Raw genomic sequence first — 16,370 nt, 5'->3', positions numbered from 1 at the left:
GCACAGGACCAAATAATTCATCAGAGGCGCTCAGAGGAGACGTTGGAAGGCAAAGTTCAGAGGCATGTTAATGACAAGCGCATGTTCACAGAGAGAAGGCGAACTGTCAGCTCTGAATCAATTGGGAATGGCAGAACAGAGGTTGGGCTCTCTCAAACTCCTTATGTCTTTGTATGATCCATGTCAAGGGTTTGCAAATGTACTAAAGAAATTGGTGGTTGTGTAGCACATGTTGCAGAGCTGCGCGGTGAATATTTCCCCAAATCCTGAAGTGTGTTGTCTCTGTTATTTTATGTAACACTGTTTAAGGTACGAACAAACCTGTGCCAAAGACTGGATTTTGCTGTCAAAATGAAGATGCAGATGTTTTTTTTTCAGTAATTTAAGGTAATGAATGTAAAACATGCTCTAAATGAGTCCGTGTTTCAAGAGGGTGGACTGAGCAGCCACTCAGGAGGATTCACTGTAAAGCAAAGGCAGCACGTGGAGTCACAGCATCATTTACAAATGTAAAGTTGCATTTCCTCAGCGATACAGGAAACATGAGTAGGATGCATCGTTACCAGTCTCCAGTGCTGGGAGCAGGATGGAATCAGCTTATTACCAGTTTCTACAGGGATGAACAACCCACTCAGCGACCCACTCTGCATACTGTAGTTTAGAGCAATTTGCCTATGTAAGGATCAAATTACCATTTTCTACAGTGTAAATATTTAACACAATGTACTGTAGCGAAGTCAGTCCTGTGCATAAATACAACCACAGAATTAATAAATCCTGTGTTTACATAAATACGTAACACATGGAAGTGTGAATTATTTACAAGTCAATATTTACAAAGGGACCAAAATCTAGATCTCAAAATGACAGTGATCGTATTATTTTATTTAGCGTTGAAAAAACTGTATCTTTCATCTTTCATTGTTTATCTAAACAAATATTTTACTTTATTTATCCTTTTTTTATTTTTATATTTATTAGAGCACAATTACCTTTTTTTCTTACCATTTTTAATTCTCACCCAAAACATTTTTAATAAATTTGTTTATTGAAAAGGTTGATGACAGTATATGTCACCAAAAATAAAAGTAATAAGCAGGGAAACAGCAGGGAAACAAGAATAATGATCAACCAAATATAACTGTGTGTAAAACTAAGATTGACGTTTTGACAGTCTCTAACTAATCACGACGCCTGCTGTGCTCTTATCATTTACAATACATGAATATGTATCAGTGGCATGTGTCATTCTGTTTACGTTGTTTTTCCTGATATTTATCTTGATGCAATGATAGTTTAGCATGTTGCTTCCAGTGTTTCCTGTGCAGCCTTATGTCAGGAAGGTCATGACTGAACAGATAAGCCCCCTCCTCCCTCTCCTTAGGTAATAAACGGCCAAATAGATGACTTTTGTATCCACTTCGCTAAAGGCCACCAAAGTGTGAGCAAGTCCAGCGGAGGCTGACGCGTTGTCTCACAGATTACACGACGGGAGGTTTGTCGGGTCAAAAACGCACTGCGGACAATCTGAAACAGCTGAGTCCAGAAAAATCAATTTAATCACTGTGTTGATGTTGCAGCAGCAGCAGCCGAGTCCGGAGCTCGGCCCGAAGCCTGCGTCCGCTGATGGTTTCGGCTCCTCCTTCAGGTCAGACGCCGCTGCTCTGTCATCGTCCCTCCTGCTCGTCTTGATCCTCTCCAGGACCCGTCGCCGGCGCTTTCCGCTGCGCGGGTTAACGCGTCTTCCAGATGTTGGGATCATGGCAGCGAGAGCGCGGTCGCCCCCATTTGCTGTTTAATTTAAGTACATCTTATTAGTTCTTACGTTTCGGTGACATGATGACATATTGATAACCGGCGAGTCAGTTTGACAACAAAGGTCGAGGTCTCCGACGTCTGTTTTTGGTGTCATTTCAACCACAAAAGGTTACTCAGATGACATTAAGCGCTGCTGACACCTCTGATTGGCAATGTGACCTTTAGTGATGTACCCACTCAGCAGAGTGGCCTGATTTCCTGATATTATGACTGGTTTTACTAAATCAGTAGTAATATATTTGTAAGCGTTAAGGTTTCTGTCACTTACACATCAGGCTGCACTGAGACTATCAATAGTTTGAATTGATGCTAAAAACAAGGCCGCCTTCCTTTCTGTCTCTACATAGTTTCCCCATTTTCAATTATGAATATGCTAAAAACCTTATTCTAATGTGTGCAAATAAAGTCACATTCAAATGCGGAATATGCTATTTTCCAGTAGAAAGGCCAATTTGATGCTCATCATGTGCCCTGCTGTACCTAAGAGCTGTTTAAAGAACACCAGTGCAAAGAGGGATTAAATATTCCCTGTATTTTGCTAATCATTTATGAAATGCATAATTATCTTAACCGCTTGTTGAGTGGATTAAGAATCATTGATTCTCTGTGTATGTAGAGAGTCTACCTAACACTTTGAAAGTACCCAATAGGAATATTCAGGGTAATACGTATGTATATAGTTGGCAGAGCGGCACTACGGTTTCTATTTCATGCAATGAAAATGACTAATCCATGAAATGTGTGGGTGGGATGATTAACACAGACACCAGCACTGAAAATATGTTTGCTTTGAAACTCTCTATGTGATACCAACATGGAACTATGAATAATTGCCGGAGAATGGGAGGCTGTGTTGATTCAGAACTCAGAAATGCAGTTTATGACTAATTGTGTTAAGTGAAAATAAAGTGCACTTTTGTTCTGGGGATAATTAGCTTTTTAACGTTGCGAGGGCGATTGTGAAGGCTCTCCTGGGCTCCGCTGCCTCCGGAGCCAGCCCTCCGGCTCTCCCGCGGGGCCAGAGGAGAGGAGGGGAGGCGATACGGGCTCCGAGCGCCGCACTCGCGAGGCCCGAGTTAAAGGCGGCTTCAAACTTTCTGGGAGTTTTCTTGTTGTTGGTAATTTGAGGCCTTTTTAGCAGCTGACTCGATACGGTTTTAGTAATAGTTCTCAGGAGCTCGCGTTCTGGGTTCACTGCTGTTTACAGTCAACACTGGAGTCTTGGAAGACACGGTCTTATAATTGCTTCAGATTTTACTAGGGTGTTGAAAAATATTATCAATAATTAATAAGAAAGTACCTTAAACTAAACAAAATCAAACAGGGTCATATTTTTCAATATAAATGTTATGTGTCCTTATTTTATTATTTATAATTATAAATGAGTTACGTCTGACCTAATTCATGCTGCAGATCCTGGTACTAAACATTTGGTCCTGGATGTGGATGCTGATTAACCCAGAATCTTTTAATGTAACTAAACGTATTCACATTAAACAAAACTACTGAAGGGGTTTGAAGCCCAGAAAGCAGCCAATGAAGGCAGGCTCAGGAAAAGGACTAAATAGGTGGCGGCGGCGGCAGCAGAGAGGGAGAAAGTAATTACGAAATGTAAAGGCCACAAACAGAGCTCCTGCTGTCGCTGAAAAATCAAATCTGTCAGCAATTAGAAGGAGGCCAAGCAGCACTTGTCAGTAGACAATGGGGCCGGAGGAGAGGGGGTTAGCAATTATTAGAGCTGATAGAGTACCTTTATTTATCTAAACAGCAGGTTAGTTGCCCAATCTCCCCCTTTGTCACTTGTTGCTTATGTGAAAGGGCCACCACTTAATCCGAACAGTGTTCCTTGTGGCGACCAATGGGTATTATGTCCAGGCCAAAAGCTAGAGAGGGCTGCTTTTCAGCATTAGCGCCGAATAATCCAGGGGTTGATCTCATGCTCTTGCAATGCTTCCTTTTGCTCAAAGCCCTGATCAGGAGCCCAGACTTTTGAAGGCATTTATTAGACGTTCAGGGGGGGGGGCACCCGTTTGAAACACGCAGTCACTATCAAAGACTTGTGCTCTGAGACTTAGAGCGGGGCTTTGAGATGCGCGGGGCTTGTTTTCGTTCAAAGACGCCTGCAAATACAGTCCCCATAAACTCTGCAATACATCAGCGTCATGTAAACTATAGGAGTCGATCCTTTGTTTAGCTAATGAGAGACTGGGAGAAATGTTATTAAATGGTGGCTCAGGAGGGATTATTTTGGGAGCAACAGGCTCCGATTAGTGGTTGCTTAGAATGTAAACTTCCCAATTAGTGTAAGATCAACATTTAATGCTTCATAATTTGTGAGGAAAAACATGCACATGTTCTCACCTGAGGTGCCCCCATTAGTTTATTAACCAAATATAATGATGCAAAGATCGAAGACATTCTCTTTTCTTAGCTACAGCAGTGGCCTGATCACAGTATATGTCTTTATCACATGTTTCTTCGCTCAACTTTTCTAAAACAAAGAGTTTATTGCTCTTTGCAGAGTTAAGGCAGCTCAACTCTGTTGTTACACTTACTCTAAATTAATGTTTTCGTCTTGTGTCTATTCAAAGGTAAAAAATGTATTCATGCAATTAATTGCATCGGTATCTTCCAGGTGCCGAATGCAGAAGCTTCAGTGTAGTCTTTTACATCAGGCAGACGGAGTAATTAAAGTTTGACAAAGTCTGCAATGCTGCGAGAAGCAGCAGCAGAGTTATTAGATCAGTTCCAGAGTTTATGGTCCTTTAAAAGAAGGTTACACTGAAGAAATCGGGTTAATAATTAAGCCCAGGCTGAAAATTCAATGTAATTTGCTGATGATGTGAATTTCTTCCATTAATAACGTTTGTAATGTTTTCGACTTGAACCGCGGATGCGATGAACTTGGGAACATGGAGTTAAACGTGCGGTATCTTATAATGTGCGTGGTTCAGAACTCTTGTGCTGACACAGGCTAATTTCCTCAAACAATCTTAACCAGAGAAGAAATTAATATTAACTTTGCTCTCAAGTGTTCTGTTGTTCAATTAAAAATCTAATTGGAAATGACATTCCTAATGTTTCTAACCAACTTTAGGAATAACAAAAAAGTTTTCATTTGAATCATCAACTTGAGTTATAGTCTCATAATTCTTTCCTCATATTGAGCATAAGCATTTATTTTATGTGTTATATTATTAATATGTTTGACTCTAATCCCAGCAGAGTTATTGCTTTACACCAGTGATCATCTGGACACGTGCTCTCCATAAAGAGGAAGGTGTTTGTTGTGACGCAGTCCGATTGTCAATGAAGTATGCGGCGTGCCTTAAATATTCCTTTATAAATGAAATCCAGATGTGAAAAATATGAAATCCCATAAATCACTGGAGGCTGATTGGATCGCTACAAGTACATCAGTCACAGCTCAAAGCAGATTACAGAGTTGCATTTACTGTAGCAGTGGTTTACAGAGCGAACTAGCAGCAAGAGTCATAAAGTGGAGACGCCGATAAGTCAGCATTCGAGTGTTTGTGTGTTGATTCCAGACCAGAGCACGAGAAGAAGCCATTTACACTCATTGTTAGGAGCGAAATTGAACTCAGAGCTGCACACTGACAACTGAGAGGCTGTAAAAACACCAGATCCTCAGCGTACGGGTTTAGGAGCTCTACCACAGCGTCTCCTGTGCTGGAATAAATAAATGTGAAACTCCCTCCAGCCTCGTTCGAAGGAAGATTTGTCTGATTGGAAACTTTGTCGAGGAGAAATCGGCGGTCGCCGCGAACGCGCGGGGGGAAAACTCAGGTTCCTCTTCTTCCAAATGCTTTCACAGCTTAAACAAATTTAATGGGACGCCCCGGTGACTGACAGCGGAGCGCTCTCCCACAATGTCGTCTCTCTGCTCGCGCATTCCTCGCCGGCAGCTGCGCCGGCGCTCGCCCGCGAGGCCGCGGCCGCGGCGCACGCGCTCGGGAACAAGCGGGACTTTTATACGAGTGAATGTGCTACTCATGACGCGCTCAACAAGTGTTATTCTGTGTCACCGGGAATTTGTACAGTACAAGGTAGCACTGTGGTTGTCATTGGAAGCGGGTTTGGGGTCAACTGTTTACGTATATAAATCAATTAGCGACGGATGCGTTTGAGTTCTTGGGGTATTTTGCTACAATGACAGCGATTTCCTGCAGAAATTAAACAGTGAATCAACACCTGTTCAACAAGGTATAACAGATCCAGATTATCTCTTTATGGTATCGCGCCACATTCTCCAGCTCTGTGTGTGAGTCCCGTTCCCAGACGGCCGTGAGTCAGAGCGCAGCGGAGGTCTGCGCAGGTGCTGCTCAGCCCGGCGGGGCTTTTCTGCCCCCACGCCCCCCTCCTCTCCACAGGTGCTTATTAGCACATATGAGCTGCCACATGTTCGAGGCCGCTGCAGCGCCCGAGGGGGCAAAATCAGCCGCGGCCCGTAATCTCCACAGCCGGACCGGGCCCTCGCTCCCACCAACGGGGGCACATGGTGTAGCGTTTACCTCAGCGCTAACGCTGCCTAAACGGCTGGATAACCTCTGTGCGCGTCGCGGCCTTTATTTCCATAGGGTCGGGATATGCGATATGGATGCACTTAACACAGGCGGGTAAGAGATATCTATTCTCAGAGGCAAACAGCAGTTCAGTCGCGGACTTCTGGTTGCGAACGCTCCTTTGGCGGAAATCAAACAGCTCAAGACACTGAACACTTGAAATGTTTTGCACCTGGTCGGCATGACAGAAACCCATTGTCATCTTAAGTGCCCCCCCACCCGCCCTGTGAGACGTGAATGGTTTTGCTGTGCGTACGTGAGGGCAGGAGGGGGAGCCGTCCGTGTTTGAAGTGGGCATATGGTCGTCGCATTTGCATTTAATGCCCTTCAGATTACTTGTTTTAACTCGTGCTAAACACCTCTCTCGGTTGGGGCTAATTTGATGAGGTCATGCTTTGACCCCGCGACCCCCTTCCCTCCGTGTTCTCTAAGTGAAACCAGCTGAGTCACAGAGAAGGGAGAGGGGCTGCAAAGCGTCGCCGGGTCGGGGGCCGGATCGGCCGCCGGCCTCCGGGCTTCACTTCCCCATCAGTCCCACACTTCAGCTGGTGTGAAAGCCCCTGTCCCGGCCGTCACGCAGCTCATCAGCTCCTCTCTCAAGCAAAACATCCAGTCCAAACACAGGCAGTGGATCCAGACCTGGAAAGAATAACAAATGCCTCAGTTTCTTGTAAGGTGTTTGCAGTGATGCTTTGTGCTAATAAAGTAGTGTGTGTCTGTGACCTGCGCGACCCCTGTTAGGACATTTATTTTTCTTTGCGTGGCTTTAAGCGCTTGTGTTTCAACGTCCAACGCCTTTAACTTCCAACGCAAGCAACAAGCTGAACATTTTTGTTTTTACAAATCGAACAATGTTAAGCTAATTTACTTCTATTCTTTTATTCTTTATTCTAAATGATATTAGCATGCTAAATACAACAGAGCCACAGACACAGACACACACACAGACACACACACAGACACACACACACACACACACACACACACACACACACACACACACACACACACACACACACTGCTCTTAACATGAAAGGCCGTCCATAGAAGAAGTAAAAGCCCTCTTATGGAATGTTAGCGAGGCCCGTTGAAGCACTGATCGGCTCCATTCTACGGCTGCAGACTCAAGTGTTGTCCAGGCTCCAGAGAATAGTCCCGTATGGTCTGAGAGGCTACATTTTCCTAACCTCCAAGGCCACCGCCGCGTAGGCGCCTCAAGAGAGCCTCTCTCGTGTCAAAGGGGGAAAGCCATTCAACTCGAGAGCGGCCTCCGGCTTTTGATCAGTTCACAAGTTACAGTTTTGCCAAGGCTCCTTTTTCATGCAAATGAGAAATCTTCAAACACTGTGCGGAAATACATCTCTTTCGGATGTACCTTAATAGGTAGCGCTTTTAACATGGGAACTTTCACAGCCGAGGGCTTGATGGGAAGCCTCCTCAGAGCAGTGAAAGCCCGCTCAGCGCCCAGGTGTGGACGCGCCCCCTTCAAGGGCTTCTTTCTGCCCCGCGTTCCCTCCGGCCACTGGCTTTGTGCGTGCGCTGCAAACTACATTGACTCCCAATTAAGGGATTAGGGTGAAGATTATCGGGACCGTTTTCAAAACACACAGCGCTGAGCGGCGCTCGTTCCCACAGCACTCTGGATGGCCACTCTGGTTCTGGCACCCTTGAACGTTGCTGTTGCAGACAGAACAGCTGTTTCCGAGCACCGAGCGTTATTAAAGTTGTTGTTCTAATAATGACGGCATCCAGTAAAAACAGCTTTCACTCCATTTTGTTCTTCCGAAGCATCAGACCTGTTTTCCCTTGAACTCGTCTCAGATTTGTTCATAATCCTAATTTGAGGAGCCGCTCGCAGTGTTTCCAGGACCGGGTCGTTCCCGAAGGGGTGGAAATTCAAAGGTGTCGGAATGTTCGGATTTGTCCGGGGGTTTCTCTAAAACTGCCCATTATGCTCCCATTAAAGTTCGTGTTGCTAGAATATTGAGCTGGGGGGGACCAAACTCCCGTCAAGGTCATGTTCCTATGGAAAGCGCCAACAATGCCACTGCTAATCCCTCCCCCTCCACCGCGCTCTGACCCCATCCCATGGTTGCAGGACTGTGTGGTGGGAGAGGACGAGGGGCCTGGCTCCTTCCTATCCTCAACCCAGCATTACGCAGCCCACAGCTTCGGGATTATCTGCCAATTAGCACCAATTGTGCCGGACGGCATTAATGTAATGTTCTATATTTTTTAATACCATTTAATTTTTGCTCAACCCTCCTTCTCTTTGGCCTAATCAAGATTGTCAGCAGCCTCTTTTGCCTTTTCTCATTTAAAATAAAAGAGTTGGGGTTTAATTTGGCATTAAGGAGCGTAGAATATGCCTCGCCAGCACACTGTTTGTCGGAGGGAGAGAGCTAGCGGGGAGGAGGGGGGGGAGAGAGAGCGGGAGAAAGAAGGGAGAAAATCATTTTATGGGAGATACTGTGAAGGACTTGTTTGAACAGGCCGTGAGCCTCAGTGTCCTGCTACATTAGCGGGGAAGTCAGCTTTGTGCTGGAATAACGTGTTGCCTCGCTATTGTGCCCCCTACGGTGGAAGGGTTTGGTGGGTTTGGATTAGGAGACTCCATTACATTACCCTAATAACTGGATAAAGCCGCCTCATCCAGTGCAACTGATCCTCAAGTATTAGCGCTCATGGCTCGTTACAGCATTTCAGCAGCTGATCTGCAGACAGTTGATTTCTCATTATAACGGAGCGATGGAAACACACAGCTGCAGCGAGACGGTGCCTGAGCATGTCGCCATGTGCAACTTTCATCTCGGAGCAAATGTGTTATTTATAAAAGAATTCCAAGAGACTATTACAGTCGTTCCCCACTGATTTATACTTGCATGGCAATAAACAAAGCTTACCCCCCCCCCCCCCGTTTAAGAGGGCAAATGATAATCTTTAGTCTGCTATGAGGGAATTTCCACCGAGCTGAATTTTATTACAGTGAAGGATGTTTTATACTTTACACATAATTGACTCTGTAGCAGCCATAAAAGTAGCTAATCATTATAAAGCAGGGGAGCTTCTCAGGCAAATTATACATCAGTTGCAGGTGTCAGAGCATGTCGGTGGCTGCATTATGAGTCCCACTGTGTATTTTTATTTAGTTTTTACATTTTTTTTTCATAAGCGTCTCATTTGTCTTATGTAAGCTGAGCGAGATGTTCCAACACGCCGCGAGAAAGAAGAAGAAGAGGAAGAGGAGGGGGGAGAGAAAACGACAAAGTGAGCGAAGGAGCGTGTGGGACGGCAGCGGCGTTTTTTTTATTAAAATGCAAAATTTTTGTCATTTTAGATCAAAGTGAATTAATGGGGAATGACCTTCATTACAACGTTTGAACGTATGAAAAAAAAAAAAAGCAGCGACATGAGAATGTGGCAGAGGAGCGAACAGATTCCATATAAAGCCCAGCTTCTTTGATGTTAACTGTCCAGACCAATTAGGCCCCAGGACATGTGTGAATCCTGACGCTTTCATGGATGGATTCAGGTCGACTCTCTGCACTGCAACCACACACCAATCTGCTTCACAAATTTAAATCCAATATTTTTACCAGGGCTTTTTTTTTTCAAATATGAAATTATTTTCATTAGTAGAATTTGTAGCAGTCGTGGAATTAAAAGTGGAGGTTTGTACTTTGAGGGATTATCGGAATATTATTAAATCCAGCCAAACCGGACGTGCAGCGGAATATTCCTGTAACAAACATCTCATTTGTAGATTCTAATGTGCTGCCAGTGCGTCCGGAGGCCCGGCTGCCGCACGGGAGGAGCTCAGGTGAGGGCCAGAGGCCACCGGTCATTAGCGGTGCAGCTTCCCTTCATAGTGTTAATATGGGGTCAGGCTGTGGACTCGAGCTGCGCACCCGCAGCTGCATTCGGCATTTCCATGGCTGCTGTTTTCGCTAGCGGAGTGAAAACAACCCCCCCCCCCCCCCCCCCTCCCCTCTCACTCATACACTGACCTTGCCCTTGGGCCACGCCGCCGTGCCCTGCCCCAGCTGTTGTCGCTCTGCAGCCGAGAAGAAAAGCCCCGCCGCCATGTGGCCGCGCTCGCTGGAACCCGTCCTCTGCGCTGTGGGCCCTTCCTGCAGGTGTGCCGAGGTCCTAGCGTCCCCTGTTTGATTACGGCACCGGCCAGACACCAGAGGTTGCCTCCGCCCCGGTCCTGTGGGTTTGGTCCAGGGCCTCCAAATGCCTTTTAGATCCCTAATCCTAAACACTTAAGCCCTTCCTGATGGGTTCAGCTCCAGGTCCCAGCGATTTAACCAATCCAAATAGTGAGAGCACTGAAGGGTCGAGTTTGACCGAGTTGCCTTTTGCACTTTCTTTAGTGTACAGTTCAGTGTATTAACCTTCCCCCATTAATTGAACGTGTAATATAAAAGAGTTTTATTCTATATGTACAATTCAAGTGATTTGTCATCATGCGCTCAATTTCTACAAGGAATACAGGAAAAAATCGACTTCTAAAAAGACAGTTTTGTCAACAGTGACCAAACAATCCAGAAAAAACAGCCCTCGTTCCATTAGCTATACTTTCCCATTTTCCCCAAGCTGTTTAAGAAAACAGGGCTCTCCGGGCCTCCACCTGTTTCAGGGAGCTTGAGAAATGGACTTTTCCTGAAAAGTCTGTGACCTCTGACCCCGTGACACCGAGCAGGAAGAGGCTGCCAGCAGGCAAATGCCCTCCTGTGTGGCCAACTGCCATTTAACCCCATAATTGTTACAAGGCAGCTCCTGCCCGTCCGAAACTTGGTTTCCGGAAATCACTCTTAAACAATCAAATAAACGCACATGCTGGGAATTTGCCGTGCCCAAGGCTGTTAGATGGAGCCTGTGATGAAGTAATTACAGATTCCTCGCTCGGACTCGACACGTTTGAAAACACATAAGATGTAGGAAATCTGCCAAACTGCAACGAAAGATTTAAAGCTCACAAGTTTTGATTTACTACGTCTGACGATTTGTCTCATACAAATTAAAAAGCACTTAATTGAAATATTGTGTGAAATAATTCCTCTACTTGTTCTATATTTTGTGCAGGGCTGAATCCCCGCCGGCCTCAGTCTGCGTTGTAGATACAGTATCCACTTTACCTTTATCATGCAGCGCTCCGGCCCATCAGGTTTTCTATGTGCTTGGCTGCACTTGGTTATTTTTTTCCGTCCCTGCACATTTTCTTGGTGCTCGACGCTCACCTCCAGACTCGGGCTTAGAGTGTTTCCCCGGCAGTCTTTCTGATAGCGGCGCGCTCCGTGATTGCTTCCCAGGATCAGAGCGGCATGCAGCACGAGCAGGCGGCTCAACACACCACACATGCTGTGAGATCAAAGGTCACTCTTGGAAGCCTGGGATTATAGGGGAGGTAAAATTATATTTTTTATCCTTCTGCTTTGTTTTTGATCACCCTATCTGACCCGCCTCGACCCGCGCTCCCACACCGCCTCGCACTCAGGTGTTGGTTTTCAACGGGGGTGAAGGCGGGTTGGGGTCCGCTAATGTAGAGAAACAACAGACGGATCGGGCGCAGCCTTGAACGGCGGCTTCGGAAAGAGCTCCAAGGTCAGCGCACGTGGGAACCGCCGCTGTCTCTTGGGCCCGACGGAAATAGTGACCAAATCAAAGACGGCTCCTGAGTGATAGGCTCACTGAGGTCACGTCTATTTATTACAGCAGGGGAGAGTATCGCATTTACAGCACGTCCATAACGGACGGGACAGTAATGACGGCTGATGTGTGTCATCAGCAGGTGTGAATGACTTGTCATCATCATCGTTATTATCCTGCAGCCTGAGCTGGGGACTCGAACCCGCGTGCACTGATGCTGCAGCACTGCCGTGTGTGTGTGTGTGTGTGTGTGTGTGTGTGTGTGTGTGTGTGTGTGTGTGTGTGTGTGTGTGTGTGCGTGTGTGTGTGTGAGAGAGAGCACGATTTTGTTTTGTTTATGTGAACAGGAAACCGGCCGATCTAACTTTCAAGCACGCAGAGCTCTGTCTCATTTGCACACTGCAGTGTGAAATTAGCACAGAAAGCGCTGCATTGTATTAATGTCAAAATTGTTCAAATTTATAAACACTTAAAGCAAATACACAGTGAGAGTGTGTCATTGACTTGGTTTTGTAATTTCAAGGCTATTCTAATAAATGTCATGGTGTTTCCCACCATTGTAAGTTTGCTCAACATCAAACACTTGGACAAAAGTGAGTGTTGTAATTATTAATCCACCGCAATATTATCCCATGTGTCATACGATGTCTCTGGGGCATATTTGTTTTGTAATTGTTTTTCAAATGCGTCTGCCACCCTGCACGTACACATTCATCTACAAGACTTAATTATTCTGTTTAGCAAATGTTAGAATTTAATGTTTACATTCAGAACTTATTTCTTCTGACCAACTAGTCCAACAGTTTTTTAGTGGTAGAGCACATTTATAATTAATGAAAATGTAGATGTGGACAATACATTAACAATATTTTGACACAAATGTTTTGCAAACCACACTCCCGAATAATGATATTGTCTCAACAATTGTTTCAATTTACTGTACATAAAGTTTCCAAAGGTTTTGCTTCTTGCTTTGTTTTAATGATTAATAGCTTCACTAAAGTTTTAATTATTAACAGCAACATTTACTTTGAGATTGGGTTCTACTGGGATTTTCCAGTAGTTCTATGATATGTCCTATAATTTAATTGGTGTCTAAAGGATTGAGACGAGAAAATATGTTGAAGGAAATGAGTTGACCTGGTTACAGAGAGAGGAGCTGTAGTCTACTAAACGTTTGTACCCGTTCGCACAACAACCAAAACAGATAAACACTTACTGAATGTGTGTTATTGATCTAATGCTCAGAGGATGAGAGCGGTGAGCTGGGTGGATGGTGAGAGAGGGTGGGGGGGAACAAGCAGCCCTCCATGTTATTCAAAATGCTCCATCAGAACGGGAGAAGACCATTAAGTGGTGTGTTATTTACACATCATAAGCCAGTCTATTATATTGACATCCAGACGACCCAGTCCACCGCCGCTCCGGGCCCGCTCTGTGTTTGCTCTCAACACCAGCATGCTGATTGGGTGATTTTCTGATATGACATTCCAATGCTCTGGACTATGTGCGAGATCTTTTCGTCTGAAATTGTCTGAAAGCATTCATTACCCGCCAAGAAATGAGACAAAAGGTCAAGGAAGCGGCGCGACGGGGGTGGAGCCACGTGAAGTGGAGGTGGGGTTTACAATCCAATCGGGGATTAAGTTATCTCTTATATCTCTTACTTACATTAAATCCACACGTCTCCATCAGAAATGTCTTGTTTAAACTGTAGAGGAGCATGAAGCAAATGTTTGACTTTATTTAAAATTCATTGTTCAGTATTACATCGCCGGATGGGGTGAGCCCTGAGATTGGGAAGGTGAGCGGCCGGGCTGTATGTTTTTTATTCTGATCCTGAAATTGCAGAATTGCCATCCAGTTGTTGTCCTCCACACCATTCTGCCATTTACCAATGGCCTCAAAATATTTGACATCCTATAATGGGATCGCATCCAGAGTAATTCCTGTAACTACTGTTGACATAGGTGCCCCAAGTAAAATAAATCTATTTTGGCCATTGGTGTGAATGAACTCTCTGTGAACCATTTAAAGCATTAATGCAGATAAAGGAGAAACCGTCCCCTTCACCCGGATGATTAGAACACGACTGCCACTTATTACTGTGAGCTCTATTCAATTTCAACAACATCTCAATAAAACTAAAAGTATGTGAACAATTATGCAAAAGGATATAAAACTAGTGCTTTTACATATGTTTTCATGGAACGTGTTAAGCATTACAAGAATATTGCATCCAAAAACTTGGTGACTGCTAGAAATTCAATTTGTCCGAAACCATTTACCGAGCTGAGAAACTCATGTTGCTGTTTGTGTTCGTCAGAGATCTCCCCCTCACACAGACACACACACACACACACACACACACACACACACACACACACACACACACACACACACATACACACATACACACACACCAATAAAAGATGGTAGCGTTTGAAAATGAAGCTCGGGAGAAATGCAATTATGAGAGGTCATTTTTTTAGTTCAAAATATTTGTTTTACTGTTCAAGCGGGTGCAGCACAAGGACAGTCTGCGTTATGAATTATGACAGATTTCAACTGATCGCAAGCATTTAGGCAAACGCTGAAAGAGATGCTCTTAATGAAAACATGCATGGTTTCAATTTATGATCACAGGCGACCCAGCTGTGTTTAGGAATGAGATTAATTCAATTGACTAGATTTTACTCTGTCCAGCTTTTTATTTTTCCTGAGATGATGTTAGCTACAGTATCAGCATGTTGAATATAGATCACACCAAAATAAAGACGCAAGATTGAATTATTGTAATGCGGGTTAATAGATAAAAGCTGACCAGCGCAGGCTAGTGAGTGAAAGGGAAGAAATCCTCCAGTAGATGATACTGGGAATGTCAGTGAGACCCTGTGAGAAACTCTGAGCCCCAGTTTGGACACAACAACGCAGCAGACACCAGTACGATGCCAGTACCTTCCAACCATCACATTGGAGTCACTGAACACATAACCTTAAACTTTTGTTTTATTCCTTTTTAACATGATCGCTTTTACAAAGATATTAGATTTGATATTCACAGAGATGATGTTTTAATGTTTGTTTTCCAGTACATGAGTGAGGTCACGATCGGAGCAGAGAAGATGAGGAGGAGGTCATGTCACAGCAACACGGCTTACTGCCTGTAAGTAGAAATGAACTTTGCTCATTTCCTTTTGCCTTTAACACTGGACAAACGTAAATACGTCCGAACGAAGCAAGAATTACCTCCATCTGCTCAAAACAAGTAAATGACTGAATTGAGTTAAATCAGGTTCATTTAATCTGATTTGTTTTTCTCTTCTAAATCAACTGCAAACCAGTTTACTAATATTTAACCTATTGCTTTTAAACTCACAGGTTTCTTTTCTTCTTATAAATATAAAATATTGTAATTCAACCAATTTAACTGTTCTTGCAGCAACGTCCTGTAATATAAATTCCAAAATCTAAACTAATTATGAAGTTACTAGGTTAATTAAATTAATGAACATTTTAATACTGATTAAAATCTGCAGCTACTGACAGATAACAATCCAAGAAAAGCCACGATGCAGTAGTGGAGTCTTTCAGAGCAGACTAACTGCTGCTACTCGTATGTAATAAATACTCCATCATATATGAAGAATTATTTGAAGAGAAAAGAAACGGTAAAAAAACAAATGTGTAGCTGATAGTAATCTAGTAGTAAAGTTAAGTTGGAAGACAATTTCCTCTCCTCACCTCTGACAGCAGCAGCAGCAGGAGCAGCAGCAGCACCCAGAGCTGGAGGAGTCCCACTGGGAGAGCCTCTCTGTGGTTATCATACCCCATCTAGTGGCTGCAGCAGGTTAAAGGAGAGGAGGCAGCGTGTCACAGGCCGACAGACGGCACGGAGCAGCTCTCTGCACTGATGTGAGACAGACGGACGGACGGACGGACGGACGGACGGACGGACGGACGGACACACACACGGATCATCAACTGCCTTGTTTTAATTTAAAACTAAACTTGTCTCAGTCAATGACTGTAAAATTAAAAGAAAACAGAGTCATAATTTAATTCAGTTTGATTATATGTTTGAGTATCTCATTATGAGGAGCCTCCGTATGGTCTGATGGCGTAGCACTATAAGACCCGTCCTGTAGGTGCAAATTGAATTTGATTTAGGGAAAAGGAGACTTATCAAGGTGTTGAGACTGGAGCGCTGCACGTTTTGTGTTACACAGATATGAAGCCATAAGAATGTGTGAAAGCAATGCCCTCCAGATCCCCTCTTCTCACAGCCCTATTATCCAATTGAAAACTGATCTTCAG

General features: G+C 44.3%; 1 long non-coding RNA gene across 1 annotated transcript; it reads left to right on the top strand.

The window, feature by feature from the left end:
• Positions 1-11,528: 11,528 nt before the first annotated feature.
• On the top strand, positions 11,529-15,939 carry LOC129603090 (uncharacterized). Its single transcript, XR_008692679.1, has 3 exons — positions 11,529-11,811; positions 15,146-15,219; positions 15,807-15,939. It is a non-coding gene; the product is annotated as an uncharacterized LOC129603090 (long non-coding RNA).
• The last annotated feature ends 431 nt before the right edge of the window (positions 15,940-16,370 follow it).

The sequence above is a fragment of the Betta splendens genome, chromosome 15 (assembly GCF_900634795.4).
Source record: "Betta splendens chromosome 15, fBetSpl5.4, whole genome shotgun sequence".
Taxonomy (NCBI): domain Eukaryota; kingdom Metazoa; phylum Chordata; class Actinopteri; order Anabantiformes; family Osphronemidae; genus Betta; species Betta splendens.
The sequence above is the reverse complement of the archived record's forward strand: the minus strand, read 5'-3'. Positions and strand labels throughout refer to the sequence as shown.